The sequence below is a fragment of the Arachis ipaensis genome, chromosome B10, assembly GCF_059453495.1.
Source record: "Arachis ipaensis isolate K30076 ecotype BB chromosome B10, ASM5945349v1, whole genome shotgun sequence".
Lineage (NCBI taxonomy): Eukaryota > Viridiplantae > Streptophyta > Magnoliopsida > Fabales > Fabaceae > Arachis > Arachis ipaensis.
This window is the reverse complement of record NC_142435.1, coordinates 104,198,996-104,208,714: the sequence shown is the minus strand read 5'-3', so window position 1 is coordinate 104,208,714 and position 9,719 is coordinate 104,198,996. Positions and strand designations below refer to the sequence as shown.

At 38.4% G+C, this 9,719-nt stretch overlaps 1 non-coding gene across 1 annotated transcript; it reads right to left on the bottom strand.

The window, feature by feature from the left end:
* Positions 1-1,926: 1,926 nt before the first annotated feature.
* LOC148581160 (small nucleolar RNA R71) lies at positions 1,927-2,034 on the bottom strand. The gene has a single exon (XR_015899627.1). It is a non-coding gene; the product is annotated as a small nucleolar RNA R71 (small nucleolar RNA).
* Positions 2,035-9,719: the final 7,685 nt, after the last annotated feature.

Here is a 9,719-nt window from a genome sequence, read left to right as displayed (position 1 = left end):
AACATTGCATGATTCCTAGAATTCTCATTAAAAGTTTTGATTCTCTTTATTTTCTTTTCCATATAAGTTTCGAAAATCACAAAAAAATTTTAAATATAAAACCAAAAATATTTTATGTTTCTTGTTTGAGTCTAGTATTAATTTTTAAGTTTGGTGTCAATTGCATGTTTCTGTTCTTCTTGCATTTTTCGAATTCATGCATGTTCTTCATTGATCTTCAAGTTGTTCTTGATGATTTCATTGCTCTGATCTTTAAATTCTCTTGTTTTGTGTGTTTTGTTGTTCTTCATATGCATTCTCAATTTGTTAGTGTCTCTTATAGGAAAATTTTTAAGTTTGGTGCCCTGCATGCATTGTTTCTTTTATCTTAGTTGCATTCTCATTGTTTCTCATCATTAAAAATTCAAAAATATTTTCAAAATTGTGTCTTTTCAAGTCAATAATACAGAGAATTGAAGATTCAGAACATTCAGCAGATGAATCAAACAGAAAAAGCTGGGCGTTCAAAACGCCCAGTGAAGAAGGAAAACTGGCATTTAAACGCCAGCCAGGGTACCTGGCTGGGCGTTTAACGCCCAAAAAGGTAGAGATTTGGGCGTTAAATGCCAGAATGGGCACCATTCTGGGCGTTAAACGCCAGAATGGGCACCATTCTGGGCGTTTAACGCCAGGATGACATTAGAGGGAAGATTTTGTTTTTAATTCACATTTTTTCAAGTTTTCATAATTTTTCAAAATCAAATCTTTTTCAAATCATATCTTTTCAATCATATCTCTTTCAAAATCAATTTCTTTCCATTTTATATTTATTTTTGCTATTTTCAAAAATCCTTGCTTCAATTAAAGATTTACTTCAAAATTTTCAAGTTGTTACTTGCCTATTAAGAAAGGATCAAACTTTAAATTTTAAAATTATATCTTTTAATTTCTTGATAGTCAAGTAATCAACTTTAATTTTAAAAAAATTTTCTTTTTTGATTTTCAATCATATCTTTTCAAACATATCTTTTCAATCACATCTTTTTCAAAATTAATTTTTTTTCAATCAAGATTTTTTCTAATTTCAAAATCTTTTTCAAAAATCACTTTATTTCTTTCCCAATCTTAGTTTTCGAAAATCTCAATCAAATTTTTAAATTTCTTTTTAATTATTTCAAAATCTTTTTAAATTGTTTTCAAAAATTCTTCCCCTCTTTTCACATCCTTCTATTTAAAGGACTAAGACTCCTCATCAAGGTGCAATTCGAACTCTGTCCCTCTTGATAAGTTCGAATTCCCTCTTCTCCACCTCCTCCTTCTATTATTCTTTTTCTCTGACACCTCAAGGAATCTCTATACTGTGACATAGAGGATTCCCTACTTTCTTGTTCTCTTCTCTTTCATATGAGCAGGAACAAAGATAAAGGCATACTTGTTCAAGCTGATCCTGAACCTGAAAGGACCTTGAAGAGAAAGCTAAGAGAAGCTAAAGAACAATTCTCTTTAGAGGGCCTAACAGAACTCTTCAAAGAAGAAGAAACCATGGCAGCCGAAAACAACAACAATGCCAACAATGCAAGGAAGGTGCTTGGTGCCTTCACTGCACCTACTCCTAATTTCTATGGGAGAAGCATCTCTATCCCTGCCATTGGAGCAAACAAATTTGAGCTAAAGCCTCAACTAGTTTCTCTAATGCAACAGAATTGCAAGTTTCATGGACTTCCATTGGAAGATCCTCATCAGTTTTTAGCTGAATTCTTGCAAATCTGTGACACTGTCAAGAGCAATGGGGTTGACCCTGAAGTCTACAGACTTATACTTTTTTCTTTTGCTATAAGAGACAGAGCTAGAACATGGTTGGATTCACAACCTAAGGAAAGCCTGAACTCTTGGGAAAAGCTAGTCAATGCCTTCTTGGCAAAGTTCTTTCCACCTCAAAAATTGAGTAAGCTTAGAGTGGAAATCCAAACCTTTAGACAGAAGGATGGTGAATCCCTCTATGAAGCTTGGGAGAGATACAAGCAATTGATCAGAAGGTGCCCTTCTGACATGCTTTTAGAATAGAGAATCATAGGAATCTACTATGATGGTCTGTCTGAACTATCCAAGATGTCATTGGATAGCTCTGCTGGAGGACCTCTTCATCTAAAGAAGACGCCTGCAGAAGCTCAGGAACTCATTGAAATGGTTGCAAATAACCAATTCATGTACACCTCTGAAAGGAATCCTGTGAATAATGGGACAACTCAGAAGAAAGGAGTTCTTGAGATTGATACTCTGAATGCCATAGTGGCTCAGAATAAAATATTGACCCAACAAGTCAATATGATTTCTCAGAATCTATCTGAAATGCAAGCAGCAACAGGCAGTACTAAGGAAGCTTCCTCTAAAGAAGAAGCTTGTGATCCTGAGAACCCAGCAATGGAAGAGGTGAATTACATGGGAGAACCCTATGGAAACACCTATAATCCTTCATGGAGAAATCATCCAAATCTCTCATGGAAGGATCAACAGAGACCTCAACAAGGTTTCAACAACAATAATGGTGGAAGAAACAGGTTTAGCAATAGCAAGCCTTTTTCATCATCTTCTCAGCAACAGACAGAGAATTTTAAGCAAAATCCCTCTGACTTAACAACCATTGTCTCTGATCTAATCAAAACCACTCAAAGTTTCATGACTGAAACAAGGTCCTTCATTAGAAATTTGGAGGCACAATTGGGTCAGCTGAGTAAGAAAATTACTGAACTCCCTCCTAGCACTCTCCCTAGCAATACAGAAGAGAATCCAAAAAGAGAGTGCAAGGCCATAACCACATCTCACATGGCCGAACATGGAGAGGAGGAAGAGGCAGTGATTCCCACTGAGGAAGACCTCAATGGACGCCCACTGACCTCCATGGAGTTCCCTAAAGAGGAACCATGGGAATCTGAGGATCACACTGAGACCATAGAGATTCCATTGAATTTACTTCTGCCATTCATGAGCTCTGATGAGTATTCTTCCTCAGAAGAGGATGAAGATGTTACTAAAGAGCAAGTTGCTAAGTACCTTGGAGCAATCATGAAGCTAAATGCCAAGTTATTTGGTAATGAGACTTGGGAGGATGAACCTCCATTGCTCATCAAAGAACTGGATGACTTGACTAGGCAGAGATTACCTCAAAAGAGACAGGACCCTGGAAAGTTTTCAATCCCTTGTACCATAGGCACCATGACCTTTGAGAAGGCTTTGTGTGATCTAGGGTCAAGCATAAACCTTATGGCTCTCTCTGTAATGGAGAAACTAGAGGTCATTGAGGTACAAGCTACAAGAATCTCACTAGAGATGGTAGACAATTCAAAGAAACAGGCTTATAGACTTGTAGAGGATATCTTGGTAAAGGTTGAAGACCATTACATCCCTGCTGATTTCATAATCTTAGAGACTGGGAAGTGTATGGATGAATCCATCATCCTTAGCAGACCCTTCCTAGCCACAGCAAAAGCTGTGATTGATGTTGACAGAGGAGAATTGATCATTCAAGTAAATAGAGACTCCCTTGTGTTTAAAGCTCAAGGATATCCCTCTGTCACCATGGAGAGGAAGCATGAAGAGCTTCTCTCAATACAGAGTCAAACAGAGCCCCCACAGTCAAACTCTAAGTTTGGTGTTGGGAGGCCACAACCAAACTTTAAGTTTGGTGTTGAACCCCCACATTCAAACTCTAAGTTTGGTGTTGGGAGGTTCCAACATTGCTCTGAACATCTGTGAGGCTCCATGAGAGCCACTGTCAAGCTATTGACATTAAAGAAGCGCTTGTTGGGAGGCAACCCAATTTTTACTTATCTATGTTAAATTTCTATTGTCTATTGTTATTTTGTGTTTTCTGTAGGTTGATGATCATGTGAAGTCACAAAAACAATTGAAAAAGCAAAAACAAAGTGAAAAATAGAATAAAAATAGAACACCCTGGAGGAGACAGTTACTGGCGTTTAAACGCCAGTAAAGGTAGCAGAATGGGCGTTAAACGCCCAGTCTGGCACCATTTTGGGCGTTTAACGCCAGAAAAGGGAACCAGACTGGCGTTTAACGCCAGGAATGGGCAAGAAGCTGGCGTTAAACGCCAGAAATGGGCAGCAGCCTGGTGTTTAACGCCAGGATTGGCAGAAAGGGGCGTTTTGCATGCCACTTGGTGCAGGGATGAGATATCCTTGACACCTCAGGATCTGTAGACCCCACAGGATCCCCACCTACCCCACCACTCTCTTTCTTCTTCACCCATTCACCAATCACCTCAATACCTCTTCCCCAAAAACCCCTCACCTATCAAATCCCACCATTCTCTTCACCACTCACATCCATCCTTCACAAAACCCCACCTACCTCACCATCCAAATTCAAACCACTTTCCCTCCCAAACCCACCCTCTATAGCCGAACCATACACCCCCCTCTCACCCCTATATAAACCCATCTTCACTCCTTCATTTTCACACAACCTAAACACCAATTCTCTCCCTTGGCCGAAACATAAGGCCCGCTCCATCTCCTCTACTTCTTCTTCTTCTACTCTCTTCTTTCTTCTTTTACTCGAGGACAAGCAACCTTCTAAGTTTGGTGTGGTAAAAGCTAAAGCTTTTTTTGGTTTTTTCATAACCATTTATGGCACCAAAGGCTAGAGAAACCTCTAAAAAGAGGAAAGGGAAGGCAAAAGCTTCCACCTCCGAGTCATGGGAGATGGAGAGATTCCTCTCAAGGGTGCATCAAGACCACTTCTATGAAGTTGTGGCCAAGAAGAAGGTGATCCCCGAGGTCCCTTTTAAGCTCAAAAAGGGCGAATATCCGGAGATCCGACAAGAGATCTGAAGAAGAGGTTAGGAAGTTCTCACCAACCTCATTCAACAAGTCGGAATCTTAATTGTTCAAGAGTTCTATGCCAATGCATGGATCACCAAGAACCATTATCAAAGTGTGAACCCGGACCCTAAGAATTGGCTTACAATGGTCTGAGGGAAATACTTAGATTTTAGTCCGAAAAATGTAAGGTTGGCATTCAACTTGCCCATGATGTAAGGAGATGCACACCCCTACACTAGAAGGGTCAACTTTGATCAAAGGTTGGACCAAGTCCTCAAGGACATCTGTGAAGAGGGCACTCAATGGAAGAGAGATTCAAGAGGGAAGCCAGTTCAACTAAGAAGGCATGACCTCAAGCCCGTGGCTAGGGGATGGTTGGAGTTCATCCAACGCTCAATCATTTCCACTAGCAACCGGTCTGAAGCTACTATAGACCGGGCTATCATGATACATAGCATCATGATTGGAGAAGAAGTGGAAGTTCATGAGATTATATCCCAAGAACTCTACAAGGTGGCGGACAAGTCCTCCACTATGGCAAGGTTAGCCTTCCCTCATCTCATTTGTCACCTCTACAATTCGGCTGGAATTGACATAGAGGAAGACATCCTCATTGATGAGGACAAGCCCATCACTAAGAAAAGGATGGAGCAAACAAGAGATCCCACTCATGGACAAGAGCATGAGGAATTTTCTCATCATGAAATCCCTGAGATGCCTCAAGAGATGCATTTTCCTCCACAAAACTATTGGGAGCAAATCAACACCTCCCTAGGAGAATTAAGTTCCAACATGGGACAACTAAGGGTGGAGCACCAAGAGCATTCCATCCTCCTCCATGAAATTAGAGAAGATCAAAGAACCATGAGAGAGGAGCAACAAAGGCAAGGAAGAGACATTGAGGAGCTCAAGCACTCCATAAGATCTTCAAGAGGAAGAACAAGCCGCCATCACTAAGGTGGACCCGTTCTTTAATTTCCTTGTTCTTTATTTTCTGTTTTTCAAAAATTGTGCCCTATGTTTATTTATGTTTGTGTCTTTATTACATGATCATTAGTGTCTAAGTGTCTATGCCTTAAAGCTATGAAAATAAATCCATCACCTTTCTTAAATGAAAAATATTTTCAATTGAAAAAGAAAAAGAAGTGCATGAATTTCAAATTTTAAAACAGTTTAATTATTTTGATGTGGTGGCAATACTATTGTTTTTCTGAATGAAGCTTGAACAGTGCATATTTTTGAATTTGATTGTTTATGAATAATAAAATTGTTGGCTCTTGAAAGAATGAAGGGAAAAGGAGAAATGTTATCTGATGATCTGAAAAATCATAAAATTGATTCTTGAAGCAAGAAAAAGCAGTGAAAAGCTTGCAAAAAAAAAGAGACGAAAAAAAAAGAAAAGAAAAAGAAAGAAAAAGAAAAGCAAGCAGAAAAAGCCAATACCCCTTTAAACCAAAAGACAAGGGTGATAAAAAGGATCCAAGGCTTTGAGCATCAGTGGATAGGAGGGCCCACAGGAATAAAATCCTGGCCTAAGCGGCTAAACCAAGCTGTCCCTAACCATGTGCTTGTGGCGTGAAGGTGTCAAGTGAAAACTTGAGACTGAGCGGTTAAAGTCGAGGTCCAAAGCAAAAAGAAGAGTGTGCTTAAGAACCTTGGACACCTCTAATTGGGGACTCTAGCAAAGCTGAGTCACAATCTGAAAAGGTTCATCTAATTATGTGTCTGTGGCATTTATGTATCCGGTGGTAATACTGGAAAACAAAGTGCTTAGGGCCATGGCCAAGACTCATAAAGTAGCTGTGTTCAAGAATCAACATACTTAACTAAGAGAGTCAGTAACACTATCTGGATTCTGAGTTCCTATAGATGCCAATCATTCTGAACTTCAAGGGATAAAGTGAGATGCCAAAACTGTTCAGAAGCAAAAAGCTAAAAGCCCCGCTCATCTAATTAATACTGATCTTTATAGATGTTTTTGGAATTCATTGTATATTCTCTTCTTTTTTATCCTATTTGATTTTCAGTTGCTTGGGGACAAGCAAAAATTTAAGTTTGGTGTTGTGATGAGCGGATAATTTATACGCTTTTTTACATTGTTTTTAGTATATTTTAATTAGTTTTTATTATATTTTTATTAGTTTTTAAATAAAAATCACTCTTATGGACTTTACTATGAGTTTGTGTATTTTCTGTGATTTCAGGTATTTTCTGGCTGAAATTGAGGGACCTGAGCAAAAATCTGATTCAGAGGCTGAAAAAGGACTGCAGATGCTGTTGGATTCTGACCTTCCTGCACTCAAAGTGGATTTTTTGGAGCTACAAAAGCCCAATTGGCACGCTCTCAATTGCGTTGGAAAGTAGACAACTTGGGCTTTCTAGCAATATATAATAGTCCATACTTTACTCGAGATTTGATAGCCCAAACAGGCGTTCCAAGTCAGCTCAAGAATTCTGGCGTTTAACTCCAAAACTGGCACAAAAGCTGGAGTTAAACGCCCAAACTGGCACAAAAGCTGGCGTTTAACTCCAAGAAAAGTCTCTACAAATGGAAGCTTCAATGCTCAGCCCAAGCACACACCAAGTGGGCCCGGAAGAAGATTTTTGCATTAATTACTGATTTCTGTAAACCCTAGGCTACTAGTTCTCTATAAATAGGACCTTATACTATTGTATTTTTACACATCTTGGGACGTTTAGTCCTTAGACCTTTGAGGCTGGCCATACGGCCATGCTTACACTATTTGTTCTTATGTATTTTCAATGGTGGAGTTTCTACACACCATAGATGAAGGTGTGGAGCTTTGCTGTTCTTCATGGATTAATACAAAGTACTATTGTTTTTCTATTCAACTCAAGTCTATTTCTTCTCCAAGATATTCATTCGTTCTTCAACTTGATGAATGTGATGATTTGTGATACTCATCATCATTCTCACCTATGAACATGTGCCTGACAACCACATCTGTTCTACTAGCAATGGCTTGAATGTGTATCTCTTGGGTTTCTAATCTAAGATTGGAACCTTCGTGGTATAGGCTAGAATTATTGGCGGCCATTCCTAAGATCCGGAAAGTCTAAACCTTGTCTGTGGTATTCCGAGTAGGATCTGGGAAGGGATGACTGTGACGAGCTTCAAACTCGCGATTGTGGGGCGTGTGACAGACGCAAAAGGATCAATGGGTCCTATTCCGACATGATCGAGAACCGACAGCTGATTAGCCGATGTTGTGACAGAGCATGAAGACCATTTTCACTGAGAGGACGGGATGTAGCCATTAACAACGATGATGTCCATCATAAAGCTTGCCATGGAAATGAGTATGAATGATTGGAAGAAGGCAATAGCAAAACAGAGGTTCAAGGAGAACAAAGCATCTTCATACGCTTATCTAAAATCCACCAATGAATTACATAAGTATCTCTATCTTTATTTTATGTTTTATTCATCTTTTAATTATCAATCCTCCATCACCAGTTGAATCTGCCTGACTGAGATTTACAAGATGACCATAGCTTGCTTCAAGCCGAAAATCTCCGTGGGATCGACCCTTACTCACGTAAGGTTTATTACTTAGACGACCCAGTGCACTTGCTGGTTAGTTGTGCGGAATTGTGACAAAGTGTGATTCACGTTTAAGAGCTCCAAGTCTTTGGCGCTATTGTTGATGATCACAATTTCGTGCACCAAGGGCATTATGGTAATTTCACATAAAATTGGGAATAATATAATAATTAAAACCCAATGTAAATCCAACACTAATTGTATATGAAAAAATACTATTTGCTCATCAATTTTACAAATTATTTTCAACAAAATGCCCAAATCTAAAAATTAGAAATAATATAATTAATTTCTCTATTTTCCAGAATAGCAGTATTAATATTTAAAATATTAATTATTTAATCCAAATCATATAGAAATCCTTATTATTTCACAACTACCAACTTTATAATTTGAATATAGAAAATAATCCAATAATTATAAAATTCGATAATAATCTCAATTTATTTCAAATTCAATAAATCAAAACTTGCTTTAATTTTCTTTAATAGAGAAATTTCTGAGATTAAAGCTACAGAAACACTGAATTTGAAATTAGCTAATGATAGCCCTTTTTCAAAGGTTTTGGGTCTTACATTCCACCCACCTTATAAAAATTTTTGCCCTCGAAAATTGATACAAAACGAAATAAATTTCATAACAGTTCACCCTTGACACATTTAAGGAAGAAGCAAAAACATCTCATCATATAAATATATATACGATTTTCAAATACTTTGATTGTCACATAAGGATGCGGAGGTAGGAGTGTGATTGCAAAGCAAACGTTACAAGGTAGGCTCAATGCAAAAGATGACATGGGTCAAACATGTGATAGTAAGGCAAGGCATCGAAGGCTATAAGACATGATGGGGTTAAAACGACGTGCTCAACATCCGCGCACTAATCTTATATCAACCTCAAAGCTTCAACTTTCCAACTCCATCAAGCACTTTACAATCCCCATATCCGATCATAAGCCTAACGATCGCAAACCCGTTCGCAAGGAACAAAACACCCACAACTCTTAACGTTGTACACCTACCGCTTCAACTTCCGTATACACATGTCACGTCTTAAAGAACTAACGCATCGCGTTACTACATCTACAAGTCGCACGTGATATCAAAACAATTCTCGAGTCTACTCAGAAGGATACAAGATTTAGAAAGGAGGGCCAAATGTCAAGGATAGTACTCATAGATTTGAGAGAATGTATCCAATTTCCACATAAACAAAGACGCTCAAGCAATGAGGTTTGATAGAAATAAATCAATTGACAACTTCAAAGATAACCCTTGGATCAAAGAAGTTTAATAGAATCAATAAGAAGAAAACCAGTGCATCAGTTTGAAACA